The following is a 16,777-nucleotide window of genomic DNA, read 5'->3' as shown; positions in this document are numbered from 1 at the left end:
CAAGTTGAAAAGAATTGTTTAGCTTCTCTATAGCGAAGACACTTAAGTCGTTTGGTTGTCACGTCACGAGCCTACACGTTGTACATGGCCGACATTCGAGAACCATTACTGATCCCTAAGCGAACCATTAGTCTGACTGACTACTTAGCAGAAGACTTACTCAAGCAAAAACGGGAACTCCAAATGCAAAGATTAACTCAAACTATCTCAACAATAACTCAACTCAGTAAATATCTGGAAATACTTATATAAACATCAATAAGTGACTCAAAGTCTCAAAACATTAACAAGGGAAATAGTGAGAGACTCCTCAACTTCTAACTATCTATGAAGCCTCTAAATACTAAGATAGATATCGGGACAGGACTCTCGACAACTTAATAAGACAAAAATGTAAACGTGAAGTCCTCCAAAGCAAGAAGGCTCACCAAAGTTAGCTAAAGTGCAAATGGTATCAACGAAGCGTCGGTTTATGACCCTGACACATGCATCATAAATAAGATGCAGGTCGAATGACGTCAGTGCATTGAATGTACGAGCATGCAATAAGGAAAACTGAAACATAGATAACTAAATTGGTATCATGGGAAGACAATACTCACCTCAACTCAACTCCAACATGAAAGCAATAATAAGATGCAATATTTAAAGCTTTTAAAACAGTAGTTATCAACTCAAAATGTATAAAAATACAGCAACATACTATTTACTCCTATTTGGGAGATTCTCTAATCGACAACCATTACTATGAGATATGTGATGATACAGTGTTTCACCCACGTTGTTAGAACTGTCCTATACCTTTTTGGGGTATAGAATACCTCAACTAAGTGGATCTATTAAGCTATGCTTAAACGCAATAAGGAATCACCAAAAAAGTACGACCTTTTACCCATGTTGGTTACATGGTTTATGAGGAATGTGAGTTGTCTGAACTCATCTCCATATCGGTGCTTAATACTAATCTCAATAATATAAACTCATGCTCAAATGTATAAAACATAACTCTTTCTCAATTTGAGGTAATTACTCAAAAGATCCTCTTTAAAAGAGGTAGTACTCTAAAAACATCTCTAAACTCATAACTCATTTAGAAATCGACGTGTCTCTCTTTTAAAATGTAAAAGTGTTACACTTGGGAATACTTAGTTCCCTTATACTCATTTTTGAAAGAAGAAATACAACTCTTCTCATTCTCATACTTACTTCTTCAAGACTTAGTTCAAAACTATAATCAATTGCAAAAGAATTCTCGAAAATGACTCAAAAGGACCTCTTGAACTTTCCTCTTAACCTTACTTTAATTTGAAATGTAAATTAGGACATGTGATTAGGACATGAAGGATCTCTCAAGTATTAATAAGGACTTTAAGAGTTCATATTAAGAAGAGAACGTGGACACGATTCGAAAGAACATATACGGAATGAAGGATAAAAAAGGAAAAGACCAGGCGACCCTAGCGCACTGTGTGGCATAGGGCGCCATGCCCTAAACTACTATCCAAAGTTTGGGGCGCACTATTGGCGCGCCGCGCTAGGCCCCAAACTACTGACCAGTAGTAGCGCAGTAGCTGTCGCGCCGCTCCACACCCCTACCCAAAATTTCTAACGAATTTTCCTTCTAAGTTTTGGGTCCTAACTCATCTAGAATCGAATGATTTCTTCCAAAAACTTTTTGATTCACAAATCCAACACAAATTCATCTAAATTAACACAAACCCTATCAAGATTCACAATTCACACTCAAGATCCTCAACTTAAGAAACTTAAAACCTCCATTGTTAATGAAGGACGTTAAAACCAAGAACTAATCATAAATCATCTTAATAAACGATTTCATGGATGAAGTATAGGTATGGCATGAAGACGAACGAGTCCTACACTATGAGAGGCTTACATGCCTGAAAAGAACAATTTTCCTGGACGAATTCCTCAATTCTCGAAAGAACGCTTGAAACCTGCCCTTTTCTCCTCTTGAAACCCTTCTCTCAAACTCTAAGCATTTAGGAATGTGAAAAAGTGATATAAATCTGATTAGACCCTTATTAGGAGTGAAAAAAATGTGTTAAACTAGTGGGGTAAGAAAAAGACCGAAATACCCTTTCCTTAAACGGATGAAAAGCCTTAAGTAGGGAGGTTTCACTCAAATGGCCATAACTTTTTACTCCAAGCTTGAAATTTAGCAAATTTGGTGGTGTTAGAAAGAGGACTAAAAGACCTTCGATCTGATAGCTCATAGATCACCTAACTCTTTATGTGCTAAAATATATGGTCGTTTGAAGTTGACCCAAAACTAAAAACTGATGGTTAATTTGTACGAACTTCTAGTTAGTTCTTTTGAAGTCCGAGGTGTTACATTGGTGAATGTCGAAAAATTTATATCGTGTTTTAAATTAGTTTTTTGCATCGTCTTGTTCATAAGTCATAGCTTAGAATATATGAACAAAGGACCCTAAAGACGATTTTTTTAAGACTTTGGGCTTTTCTCTCATGAGGTGAGTGATTTCAATTCATCTTTAATTTTCCTTACTTAGTACATTTTCTTTATGGAATTGAAGGGTGAGTTCTTTGTAGAACTTTGTAGGATAAACCCTAGACTAATTATTGATGGGCAGAATATAAGTTATATAGTTTATGCATGTTTTTAATATATATTTTTCCGTTGAATTTGGTCTTGTAGCATGATATTGTGAGTTTAGACTTTAATTTCAATATTTAGGCATCTAAAAAATCCATTTAAAAGGGTTCTTGAGCATATAAACTATTCAAGAAAGGTTAATGGGACTAGAACTTCATGAATGAGATTGGATTGATCATGGAAATCTCTGAAATAATTCGTTTATTATTTGTCAAACCTTCTAAAAAGGTAGAACTAGGTTATTTGAATGCCCCAAGACCTTCATTTGATCAAATAAGATATTAAAGTGACATCATACTTTGTTTGCATTAAACTTTGAGCATTTTGAGGAGTAGAGAAAAGGAAAGGCATCAACAATTTAGTTTGTTCGCTTCCAGTTCGTCGATTGAGGTAGGTTATGATTTATTTGGAGTTAGAACTTAGTTGCCAATATGTCATGCGAGTTGTATTGCATGTTAATTGGTCTTCAGACATAATTGTTGTTTTGATGAAATTATGTGTTACTCGTAAGATTTAGCATGTAAACTGTTGAATTGATTATTCATTGATAATATCAATTATGAATTTGTAATTACTCTATAATGTGGTGGTGATATTATGAATGATGATATTGTAGCTACGTTATGCTTGATGTGCAACCATGAGAGGAAATTGGAGAGCATATCATATATTGAAATATGCAGATATAGTGAGTATATAATCATTATTCGGATGATGAGTGGCTTAAGTCCAATGTGAACCTACAGACAAGTGGTTGTATGGGATCGGGTACCACATCGGTACAATACATATAAATCTTATTTTCTCCTCGATGACGAGTATTTTCTATTCACACTTTAAAATCTCAATAAGTTCCTTGTCAAAATCGGTCATCACAAACCAGTAGGGCTGGGCATTCGATATTTCGGTTCGATTTCGGGTATTTTTTTTTCGGTTTTCGATTCTTGTACAATGTGTACCGAACACCGAATCAAAATAATTCGATTTGGTTTTTGTTAATTCGGTGGTCGCCGGAAGGGGAAAGTGGTCGGTGGTCGGATCACGGCTGGCGCCTAGCTGTGTGGAAACTAGAAAGGTCGACTGGTCGCTCGTTGTTGTGTTGCGTATTGCTGCCTGCTGGTCAACTGGCGGCTGTTGCGTGCTGCTGGTCGCCGGAAATGGGAACGGTCGCTGGAAGTGGGACGCCGATTTCCGTGTGCTGGCCGAAAGTGGAAACGCCGATTCACTGTAGACGTGGGAAGGTGGGTCTGTACTCTGTAAAGTGGAAAAGTAAGAAAAAAGTTTGAAAAGACAAACTTTTGGCCTACTTTTACTATTAATTTAAATTATACTTATTATTTAATATTAATAATTAATATATATTATAATATAATATATTTTGATAAATTGAAATATCGAATAACATAAAAATTACATACCGAAAACCGAATCGAAATATTAAAAAATATAAAAACATATACCGAATACCGAATCGAAAATCGAAATACCAAAATTTCTCGGTTCCGTTCGGTTTTTCGGTATTTATGCCCAGCCCTACAAACCAGTTCACTTGCAAGTTAATTCTAAAGGTGACACTAACACTAACTCGTAGCTAGTGATGATTGACACAGTATAAAAAAGTCATGAAATTCAGAGGCGAAACTAAGTAGAAGAAGATAGTTAACTAATTAATTTCTTTACTAAAAATATATACTATGCAAATAAAGTAAAAAAATAATTATTATATATAAATCGTTAAATTCCATTTGATATAAAGGAGAATTTCAATGAAGTCACAATTCAAAATTTTACTTTAATCGTACATTCAAAATTTGAAGCATGACATTTTAATAGTAACTTTTTGAATCTCTTAGATAAATTTCTTGTTCCACCATCACTTGAAATGAATTCTTCCTTTTTAAAAAATAAATAATTTTTTTGTGTTTTATAGTATGCGTTGAATAGTTCATTTGTTATAATAGTGCATGTAAATTTGTATGAATGACTATCAAAGATTAATATTGGTATTGAGGCTTTTATGTGAGTCATGATTATTTATGTTGATTTGAATCTACAATTTTGCATAGTCATAGGGGGGCAAAAATAGAAGATTTGCTTTGCACACTTAAACCCCAAATGGGATCCTACCCTACACGAATCTGGATTGATCAAATTTCAATATAATATTGAAAACCAACTTGAAAAATAAAAAAAGTAACAGCTCCAAATATAATAAGTGTACTCTTTATAACTAGTTTTGTTTATTAACAATGAAAACCAAGTCACAAAGCACCAGTGGTCTAGTGGTAGAATAGTACCCTGCCACGGTACAGACCCGGGTTCGATTCCCGGCTGGTGCATTACTTTTTTTTTTTTCCTTAATCACAATTGCACAAACCATAAAATAAATAAAAAAACAGGAATGCATCGCGATATGAGCAATATTTGGTTTTTTTGGCCACTTATAAAATATTTTTTACAAGATTTGTTCTCGTTTCAACTTTTTAAAGTTTTTAAAAAGTGTTTCGTTATATAAGTAAGCACTATAATCCTAATCTTCCTATTTAATGAGGGACAAAATTCCTTGTAAAATGATGCATTTCAAATGTTTCATGTCTCTCCATTTTCTATTTACGTCTTAACTAAGAACCCAACAATATTTCATACATTATTTACGTACACTAGTACTCCATTTTAAGTTGAAACCTTTTTGTCAGCTGAAGATCTAAAATTTATAGAAAAGGTTCAATAAATTAAATTTTTAACAAATAGATAATTGTACATCAAGTCAGGATGGCCGAGTGGTCTAAGGTGCCAGACTCAAGTTCTGGTCTTCGTAAGAGGGCGTGGGTTCAAATCCCACTTCTGACATTTAAAAAAAATATATACTTTACTATTGTTTGGTTAATTAGTATTTTTATTTGTTTACTATTGTTTGGTTAATTACTATTGAATTCTTACCAGATGTTCACGATTTGGATAAAAATCGATCATACTAGTTAATAAGAAAATTTGCACTCTTCATGGTTGTTGTATCCCTCAGTTTAGATATGGTTTTAAATTGTCATAAAAGTGTACTCTTTATAACTAGTTTTGTCTATTAACAATGAAAACCAATTCACAAAGCACCAGTAAACCTCAGAGTGATTCAAATAGACTTTAAGTAATGAAACATGAAGAAATACACCATAGCTCACTTTTCTGATGTCTAGACAGCAGCACAGGTGCAAGTTCAGGAGACATATGTTGTCTATTATTAATAATAAAATAAATAAAAAAGGGCAGTAGGGGTGTGATGTAGACAGTCTATCCTAATGCAAGCATTATTGGCTGCTTCCACGGCTCAACCCCGTAACGTATAGGTTCATGAATACAACTTTACCGTTAATAATAAGTCACAAGGAGTACTAGCACCGATCCACTTGAGATCATTATGCTGCTCAAAGTGAGAAGTTGGACTCGAGAATAGATTCCCTATGCTCTGAGTTGCGAGTCGGTACTTTTGGAGCCTCTCTCTTTTAGGACTGGCCTAAATGTGTGTGATCGATATATTTGTAGGGAGATCACAAGACCGAGACTCGAAGAAATTGACAGGGCTAGGTCAAACTTGGGATGAGCATTGTATGACTACCTAGTGAATTACTGTTTGCAGCTCTATTTATGATCAAATAAAAAGAACTTGGAAAAAGTAACTCGGATTAGGACCCTCTCATAATAAGAATCTACTTCTCTCTCCTCAATTTCCATATTCTCTATAGTCTCACTTCACTCTAATAATCATTACAAGTAGAAATAAACAGAGGGAGCACAAATTGCCACTATTTAGAAACAAGATACCCTTAAAGAGTTTGCCGTAGAGGGACTAATTCTTGTTCAGAATTTATAATAGTAGTACTAAAAGAAGTTCATCCCAAAATCTCTTTTCTTCTAATATTCCAATCTTATTTAGGACTTCCACTCTACCCTCGTGAATGTTTTTTCCTGGCAGTGCAGTCTTGTTCATGTGAAATTTTGTTGGCTACGTAAAATAAGACTCATACTTTGATTGACCAAATAAGTAAAACAATATTGAGAAGATAGTCCTAAAGAAAATTAACATACAATTATAGAGTTAGATATTAGCAGCAAGGGGAAAATCCAAAATTAGACACTATGCCAAACTATAATCCTTGTTTCCAGAATTATCAAGTACATCTATTTGCGCTATTAAGTTTTCACCTAAAAAAGATTTATTGAAGAATCCCTATCGATCAAACTACAACCTAGAGAAGGACCTCAGTGTAATTGGTGCATTCAACTTCCACATTCCGATCTTTATTTTACTATGTCTAGAGGTGTAACATTCTCATAACAAGAGAAAAATGTCCAGCGGCATTAAGTTTGAAGTTTAAGGACAAAATTATTATTGTTCATGAAAGTAGTGCATAAAGGAAAAATAACTAACGAGATCCCAAGCAATATGGTTTGAAGATTTCCTATTACATATGCAATTTCTAGTTCTATATTTGAAATAACAAACAGAATTAAGCAGTAGAAAAAGTAATCTTACCGGTTATTTGTTACTAGATTGTCTTGATCTGAGCTTTTCCACACATTGTTTTTGTTGCAACCTAAGCCCTTCAGTAGAAAGAGGAGAAACTAGGCTAGATTATCCCATACGCCAGTAATCACGGTTAATAACCTCTGGATATCTGAAAGAGTCATCCTTTGGATTGTATATGATCGATGAATGTTGATCCATACCCAACCAAAACATCACCATTGTTTGACAAGAAAATGGATGGAGAAAATCGATATTTCTTGAGTTTAGGATACTCAATGGTGCCGAGGGATACACTCAAAAAGGAGGCATTGATTATAAAGATACCTTTTCACCGGTCTCAAAGAAAGACTCATTAAGAATTGTTTTGGCTTTAGTAGCTCATTATGATTTAGAGTTACATCAAATGGATGTGAAAACTGTCTTTCTTAATAGAGACCTCGAGGAGGATGTTTATATGGACCAACCAGAGGATTTCGAAATTAAAGGAAAAGATCAGATGGTGTGCAAACTAAAGAAGTCAATATATGAACTCAAACAAGCCTCACGACAATGGTATATAAAGTTTAATGATACCATAACATCTTTTGGATTTAAGGAAATTACCGTTGATCGATGCATATACCAAAAGATTAGTGGGAGTAAGTTTATATTTTTAGTCTTGTATGTTGATGACATTTTACTTGCTGCTAATGATTTAGGCATATTGCGTGAGACGAAAGACTTTCTCTCTATGAACTTTGAAATGAAAGATATGGGTGAGGCATCCTATGTGATAGGGATAGAAATATTCTGTGATAGATCACAAGGATTATTGGTACAGTCTCAAAAGGCTATATCGAAAGAGTTCTAGAGAGATTTAACATGAACAATTGTTCAACAAGAATAGTTCCTATTCAAAAAAAAAAAAGGGACAAATTTAATCTTATGCAATGCCCAAAGAATGATGTAGAACGAAAAGAAATGAAATCATTTCCTTCATCTTCTATTGTTGGAAGTTTGATGTATGTTCAAACTTTCACAAGACCGAATATTAGTTTTGCGGTCAGAATGCTAGGAAGATATCAAAGTAATCTTGGAATGGATTAATAAATTAAAAAAAAAAAAAAAATGCAAAGAAAGTTTGTGGCATGTTATGAAGCCACAATTCATGCATTATGGCTGCAGAACTTCATTTCATGACTTGGGGTTGTCGACACCATTACCAAGCCGCTGAAAATTTATTGTGATAATACTGTAGCAGTATTCTTCTCCAAGAACGATAAGTACTCCAAAGGTGCCAAACATATGGAATTAAAGTACTTTACCGTCAAGGAAGAAGTTCAGAAACAAAGAGTGTTACTTGAGAATATTAGAACTGATCTCATGATTGCAGATCCGTTAACAAAAGGCTTACAACCAAAGACATTTAAAGAACATGTTCAAAGAATGGGTCTTGGTTGTACTTATGATTGATGCACTTATGGTATTTTTACACTCTGAGCTCAAATTATGTGTTTCTGATATACATTAATGAATTTCTTGTTTCTCATAATGGTGTACACATATCACAAGATAAGTCTCTATGAGACATTATTGTGGACCATAATGTTATATGTTTTATAGCTTATGAACCTAGTACGATAAGTTGCTAATGTAGTAGTATATGGAAGGAAGTATGTAGCTAAAAATTTATGTACAACCGCCATAACTCGCATTAGTAGTTTGTTATATTGTGGTATTTATAATGAACATTATAGAAGAGATTTATTAGACGCGCAACTAATGTTTATTAAATATTAATGTTATATGGTCATTGGGCCAAGTGGGAGAATGTAAGAATTATTATTTATTTACTATTAATTATTTCTTACTTATGGCCCAAGTTTACTTGGAATCAAAGTAATACCATAAATAATATTTAATAAGGAATAGATCTCGTCCGTACATTGGTTACTTGATGGACGTACCAGATTAAGTCATAACCTCTATAAATTGGTCCTCCCTCCACCCATTAGGGTTACCACATATTCTCTACATTAATTTCATTGCTAACGGTTGTGGTAACATAAAGTTAGCGCAAGGAGGTAGAAACCAATTTACGACTAACGCTTCCGCTTCTCTCTGTGATGATGTCTTCCTCATCAGGTATGTTCTCTAACATTCTCTATGTAAGATTATCATGTTCAAGATCCTGATATGCATTAAAGTATTTAATCTTACAACCTAAGCCCTTCAGTAGAAAGAAGAGAAACTAGGCTTTCAATGTACGTAGATTATCCCCATACGCCAGTAATCACGGTTAATAACCTCTGGATATCTGAAAGAGTCATCCATTGGATTGTATATGATCGATGAATGTTGATCCATACCCAACCAAAACATCACCATTGTTTGACAAGAAAATGGATGGAGAAAATCGATATTTCTTGTGTTTAGGATACTCAATGGTGCACATCTTAATCCAAGATTCCTTTTAACTCCTTCATAATCCAAACATCTACGCCAATTGTCAAATGATGAGAAAACCCACAAAGATCACATCCCAACACTCCCAACTCCGAAATACTTTTTCCTTCTCCATAGTAAGGCTGCTCCACCTTTCCCACATTCTCATCAGCTAAACCAAAATAAATAATCTCACCTACCTCACACTCATTATAATCACGAGTATTAGTAGTCCAATGAAATTTCCCCTTCACAAACACCCTCGAACTACTAAAATGCATCCAATCCTTTAAACAATGAATCGTTCTCCAGGAATCACTCTTTGAACTATAAATTTTGATTTCAACATGAGGCGAACTTCCATACATACAAAAAATACCTACTACCTTATAATCATCACGAAACTCATCATATCCAAAACCATATGTACAGTAAGCATACGTCAATGTAAGTCTAGAATTAGGCAATTCATTGTACTTTCTAATTGATGGATATATTCTATATAAACAAATCATTTCACAAGAGAAACTCATGAACAAGACAAATTAATCCATTGACAAAACCCACAATCCAAAATGCTTCTTCACATTGGTCTTTCATGGGATTATTCAAGTCAGATAGTTCAGTAACAGGGTTATCAAATAAAGACCTAAATATATAGACAAATTTGTATACTTTTATTAATTTTTTTTAAAAAAAGATGTTAATTGTTTTTAAATAATAATATCCATTTTTTAAAATAATTTTTGTGCATTTTTATACGAAAAATAATTGACGAAAGTATGTCAATTTTTTCTAAAAAGTATTATAGTAATAAGTTCATTAACAAATTGATGGAGTCCACCAATGAGACCTCATGAGCTGAGGTGTACATTATGAGCTTGATTAATGTATTGAATTTGAGCAACGTAACAATCTGATTTTCTTGAATAATCTCAACTATTTCATGATTAGAAATATGTAATATTGGACCCATAACATTACCATATTTTTCAATTGCATTCAATAAAGCATCAAAACTATTGAACATAAACAGTTTATAGGTCTTTTGAGGCATTACTTTATTAACCTGGTTCCATCACAATATCCTACCTCTTTTCACTACCTGTAGAAGCATTATATCATGTATATTATTATGTCCCAATGTTCTTTGTTGTCAACTTTTCTCCCTTTGTTCAAATTCTTGTCTTGCGAGTTAGTTTGGATTGGCTTAAAAAAAAAAGTTTTTAAGTTAAAAATAAAAAAGTCAAACTTAAATGAGTTTTAAGTCAAAAAAAATAAAAAGTAAGGGAGACCTACTTTTGGTTTTAATTTTAACTTATTTGAAGTTATTTTTAACCTTGTCAAACATTTATTAACTTATTTTATGTTGTTTTTTTTAACTTGTTTTAAGTTATTTTTATATTTGTCAAACACTTTCAGAAGTAAAAAAGTGACTTATAAATATGTTTGACCAACTCTTAAATCAATCCAAACACCATCTGCATTGATGCTAATAATGAACCATCAATGTCCTGAGAATTCTCAATTGCACTTATTTCGTGACTTAGAGAATTATTTTGACTAGTCGAGAAAAGTATTTGACTACTCCAATTTCAGTTGCATTCTCGTTTTCCAACTTGCAAAATGTGTTGCCCATATATATATTTTTAGCATCTTCAACACCATCAATTAGTCTCTGCCCAAAATTCTCAAATGTGTTCTTGTCATTGCTAGAATTTTCAGCTCGTAAAACAATAAGTTTCTCACCTTGCTTCGAAGCTAAAAATAATTCGTGTCCACCAAGAATCTGTAGCCCCTTTTCACTTGTTGCACGACCAACATTATCACCTTGTTGATGCGTCAAAACTTTGTTAGTGAGGGTTCGATTCCCATGCATTGTATTCTTGTCTTCTGAAAATTTTATTATTAGTATTTATAATTTATGGAAGGATGTTATATTGTTATAGTACACCTTTCTAAACTCTAATATTAAGAATGTCTATAAAAATCTTATTCAAAGTATGTTTTAAGTTTTTTATAAGCAAAAGGTGATCAAATGTGAGAGTAATTAAGTTGAATAACGACGATTCAGACATAATTTCTTATTTAATCACTCTGTCCTCCTATTCCATTTATATTATGCACTTTGGTTATATATATATATATAATGTTTTCTCAAAATGAGTATAACAATTAATACAAATACTAAAATCGTAGATCAAACAACAAATAAGTCAGGATGGCCGAGTGGTCTAAGGCGCCAGACTCAAGTTCTGGTCTTCGTAAGAGGGCGTGGGTTCAAATCCCACTTCTGACACTTTTTTTTTCCTTTTTCCTAACTCATCATTTTTAAGCCATAAATTTTTTGGAGTATATATAGTACATAAAATTATAACAATAAATATTCTTTAATTATCTAAGTAGTATTTAACTAAGACAAAATTAAATTGAGAGTCATAATTTTTTTTTTGGTTTCAACCCAAGATCATTACACATGTCAATAAAATATGTATGTAGAAAATTGTCTTTGTTTAGTATATATATATATATATATTACGTGCGTATGAATAAAGTTCCATAGTGACAAGACGAATAATAAAATGACAAAATAATGATATAGGACTCAAATTAGTGCCTTTACACATCTATATTCGATTTTATTTCTTCACGCGTACAATAAAGATCAGACATACACACAAAATACACCAGTGATCTTTGATGAAGATAAATACTCCGCTCACAATAAATCTCTAAATTAGCTCATGAATAATGACAAGTCATACAAAACTTAGTTTAAGGAAAAAGTTAAATTGTTAAATTGTTAAATCTGTATAAATAAAATCTCACATTGACATTTATAATTGCAAACACACTAATCTCACTTAATATAATAGTTAATTAATTCAAGATTTAGAAATAGTGAACATTCCTGTGAAATGATGTGTAAATCTTCCCATGGTCTATCTAAACGAAATTTCCTAGTTTTTCATTAAATGTCCATTTAGAGAGAAGAGAGGGCATCCAATACTCCCAATCAATCAAACAAACAATCATATTTATTTGTTTGCTTACCAAGAATAATTACAGTCGCTAACTAAATATATATATAAAAAATACTAGTTATGTACAATTATATATATATTTTGGCTATTATTTTGATGGTTAAAAAGTATCGATGAATTAACGTGTGATTAATGGTTGGCCTACGATCCCCTTTCCTCCTCTTTTCCTTCACTTTCGGATTCTTCCCAACAGACATTGCAACTCTAACTTGTGATTATTACAAAGAATTTTCCTTGGCGTTTCAGCAGCGCTTAATATTGGATTTGAATGAATTAGAACGTCATGAGGAAGCTTAAAATTGTAAATTATAAAAGTGATAAGTTAGCTGACCAAAACTATACTTAAAAGCATAATATCATTATATGGTTTGACCAATTGACCTACATATAAAAAAATTATAATATAAAAGAAAATATTTAAATATGTTGGGAGAAAAATCTCCCCCTAAATAAAACTCTCTAAATAACTACATCGTGAATGTTATTATGTTCTTGGAATGAGAATAGTGATCTTGAGTTTCAAGCTTTCCGGAAAGAATACCTAAATATGGAAAGGAATTATATTTTCTTTTAGAAATAGTTAAAATAATTATGGTAATAGTTTAACTTTTTTTTCGGAGAAAAAGTAAATTTCAAATTTTATTTTTAAAAAATAGGATAAAATCCCAACACTTAATTAGTTTATTTCATAAGGTCATTTCACTCTCCAAGTCACATGCAGTCCAACTAGTTGAGGTGTTGTTTTTCTTATTAGAAGAATTTTTTTTTTCTTCTTTTTTTTTTTTCCAAAAAGAATTTTGGATAGAAATAAATATATGCATCAGGAAATTGAATTTCAGATCATAATGTTCGGATTTAAGTTATATACAGTAATATTGAAAAATAATTACATTATCATTGTGCTTTTAATTGACCATAGCAGGATAATTGTTTATTATTATAGGTTAGTAGGTTACTAATCAATTTCAATATATCTATAGTGATTTATGTTTAATGAATTTGTCACGTTTTAATGTACATTATTATGTCAATAGGTCTCACCATCAATTCTAATCGACCGTCTTTTTAAGTGACCGATTATAAAAAAAAAAGGAAAATTCACCCCACATATCTATTTAAGGCATAATATTACAGCCTTTAGATGTACTTTTTATATATTACTACTTATAATAGCTTAATTACAAGTATTAACATATTAGTTTTAATCTACAATTTAATTTATTTGATTTAATTAATTAGTTATTATTTTTATAATTACCTTACAATTAATAAGTAAGAGAAACAAGATAATCAATTGTCATTATCTCTTACACCATTTTAGAGATTTTTTTTCAGTTTTCACACCCCCACCCCCACGTTCCTCTTTTACATAGAACTAATTTTTTTTCTCTCACCATCTTCAACGTTCGTTTTCTTCATTAAAAAAGAAAATCAGCAGAACTCACGATTGAGCCCCATGGATGTGGAAGGAAAAAAAATAAGATAACATACTTTCCTTTCTGTATGAATTTTTTGTTATGTTTGATAATTGGAAGAAGCGAATGCTTACTTGTGCCCCACTAGAAGTGGATATGCATTTGTTTTAAAATTAGCACATGTTTTAAAAATTATATGTGCAGGAAAGAATGTCAGATATGAATTCTGATTTTTTCTTTTTATTCTTTTGTTCTCTATATCAACTCTTTTATTGTCGGTAGCAGGCAACTCGAGAAGAGGCGTTGGCCAAGGTTTCTGCTCTTGAACTAGAGATAAGTGTTGCAATGCCAACAAATAATGAAATTTCGGTAAAAGATGCTTCTTCTCAGTTGAAGATTAGTCAAGCAAAGAAAACAGTTAGTCATGCAAATCAAAAGGGAAAAAAGAGGAAGGTGAAAATTGTAGAAGCGACTCATTCTGTTTCAGATTCGGATTCAAATTTCGTAAGTGAGATTAAAAAGAAAAAAAAAGCAATAAATGTCGAAATTGGTCAGTCTTCAAAACCAATCAACAAGAAGAACAACGAGGAAGGAGGACTCAGAAATCCCAATTTCAAAAAAAGGCAAAAAAGTGGTTAGGATAAGCATTTTATTTAATTTATTTTTGAATTATTCAATTTAGTATTTTTTTTTGTGTTAAAAATATTGTATTATGATTGTTGTTGTTACAAAACTTATATTGATGTGAAAACTATATGAAATTTGAATAATATTTGTATGAATATGACATTAATATATGATATATGAATATTGTATGAAATGTGATGGAATGTTGGTATTCAACTGGTATGAAGTGTTATTTGATATTGGTATGAAATTGGTTTGATATCGGTAGCCCAATTAGTTGATTTTAGTGTCATTTGTTAAATGCCACAGTGCACATGAAATCTGGTATGATGTTTGAATAATATTGGTGTGAATTTTTTTTCAAATATGATATACTGTTTTATTAAAATTTATGTACATGAATATGGAATGAAACATGAATAATATAGGTCTGAACTGAATTTTATATATAGTGTATGAATGTTGATATGAAATTGATTTAATTTTTGTATAAATTATGTGAAATAATTAATTTATAACTACTTATAAAATGAAGTTGGTATCGGAATGAAACATGAATATTGTTGGTAGGCTGGCAAATTCATTTGAGATCTCAATTACATGTTTTTTTTTCGATACCAAGTGTACACCAATTGGGTACAAATTAACTAGTTTTAGGTTGACTAATTTAGTTGCAATCTCAATTACATGTTTTATTCAATTTTTCCAATTGGATATCAATTAGATATCAAATGTATACCAATTGGGTATAAAATTAACTAGTTTTAGGTTGTCTAATGCGGTTGAAATCTCAATTACATGCCTTTTTTTCAATTTTTCCAATGAGATATCAATTCGATACCAAATGTATATAAATTAGATGCAAGATTAACTAGTTTTAGGTTGACTATTTCAGTTGAAATCTCAATTACAAGTTTCTTTTTCAATTTTATCGCTGAGACATCAGTTGGATACCAAATGTATACCAATTTCATACTAAGATTTGAATTTTCAATTGATATCAATTGCATACCATCATTATCTAGTTTTTTTTACTATACATTTGAAAAACACTTAATACACAAATGATTAACTAGTACACATAATAAATGTTATGAAATTATAATTCATTAACTTAAAAGACAAAATAAATCAAAACATGAGTTTGTCACATTAAAACAACCAAAACAAAATAAAAATAAATATGTCTTTTTTTTCAGCAAGGTAATTTGAACATGTCTTCTTGTTGTGTTCCTCCCGACGACATGTACTGCACGTAACCTTAGACCTCTTGCATTTCACATCAGCAAATCCTTTCCAACATTCATGTTATGGTCTCCCTACAATTCTTTTTGAACCAGACGACAATAATTTATGCTCCAACACTTTTTGAATTGCATATTTTCATGTTCCATCATAAATTATTTTGTTAGTATTACAGGATACAAAAGTACAAAAAACTTTACAAAACAATATATAATATGATAATACACACTGAAACAATATTTTTTTTGTATCAATTTATGCTCTGACACTTTTTGAATTACATATTTTCCTGTTCCATCATAAATTAATTATAATAACAACAAAATTATACACACTCGTCATTATTTTTTCATACAAATATCATTCAGACAGTACACTACAAAACAAATTTCATACAAAAAATAATATTTCACATTCCATACTCACTTAATACACATTTCATACAACAATCATCATTCATATCAATCTTATACATTTCTCATACCAAATAATTCATTACTCTCACACAAATTTATACACAAATGACAAATCATATATAATCAATAAAATTTCAAATTTCATACCAAATTAAAACACTTTTCATACATTTCTTCAAAAATCTAAATAACTTTTTTACACATTAGTGAACACACTTTCATACCAATTTCATTACATTTATACTACCAAATTCATTCAACATTTTACATTTAATTTATATTTTCAAAAAAAGAAAATAGTAATCAATATTACAATTTTACTATACCTACTTAATCTACAACGATAAAACTATTTATATTTTATACATTTATACTCAAATCTTTCATATATTGCGCCTATTTCTCACGAAATCATGGTTTTAACAGTATACAAATTAATCAAACAA

General features: G+C 31.4%; 3 non-coding genes and 1 pseudogene across 3 annotated transcripts; 3 read left to right on the top strand and 1 right to left on the bottom strand.

The window, feature by feature from the left end:
- Positions 1-3,463: 3,463 nt before the first annotated feature.
- LOC125868396 (F-box protein CPR1-like) lies at positions 3,464-11,463 on the bottom strand (annotated as a pseudogene).
- On the top strand, positions 4,907-4,977 carry TRNAG-GCC (transfer RNA glycine (anticodon GCC)). Its single transcript has one exon. It is a non-coding gene; the product is annotated as a tRNA-Gly (tRNA).
- TRNAL-CAA (transfer RNA leucine (anticodon CAA)) lies at positions 5,405-5,488 on the top strand. The gene has a single exon. It is a non-coding gene; the product is annotated as a tRNA-Leu (tRNA).
- Positions 11,464-11,799: 336 nt separating the features above from the next.
- TRNAL-CAA (transfer RNA leucine (anticodon CAA)) lies at positions 11,800-11,883 on the top strand. The gene has a single exon. It is a non-coding gene; the product is annotated as a tRNA-Leu (tRNA).
- The last annotated feature ends 4,894 nt before the right edge of the window (positions 11,884-16,777 follow it).

Source organism: Solanum stenotomum, chromosome 6, assembly GCF_019186545.1.
Source record: "Solanum stenotomum isolate F172 chromosome 6, ASM1918654v1, whole genome shotgun sequence".
Lineage (NCBI taxonomy): Eukaryota > Viridiplantae > Streptophyta > Magnoliopsida > Solanales > Solanaceae > Solanum > Solanum stenotomum.
This window is presented reverse-complemented; position numbering and strand designations above follow the sequence as displayed.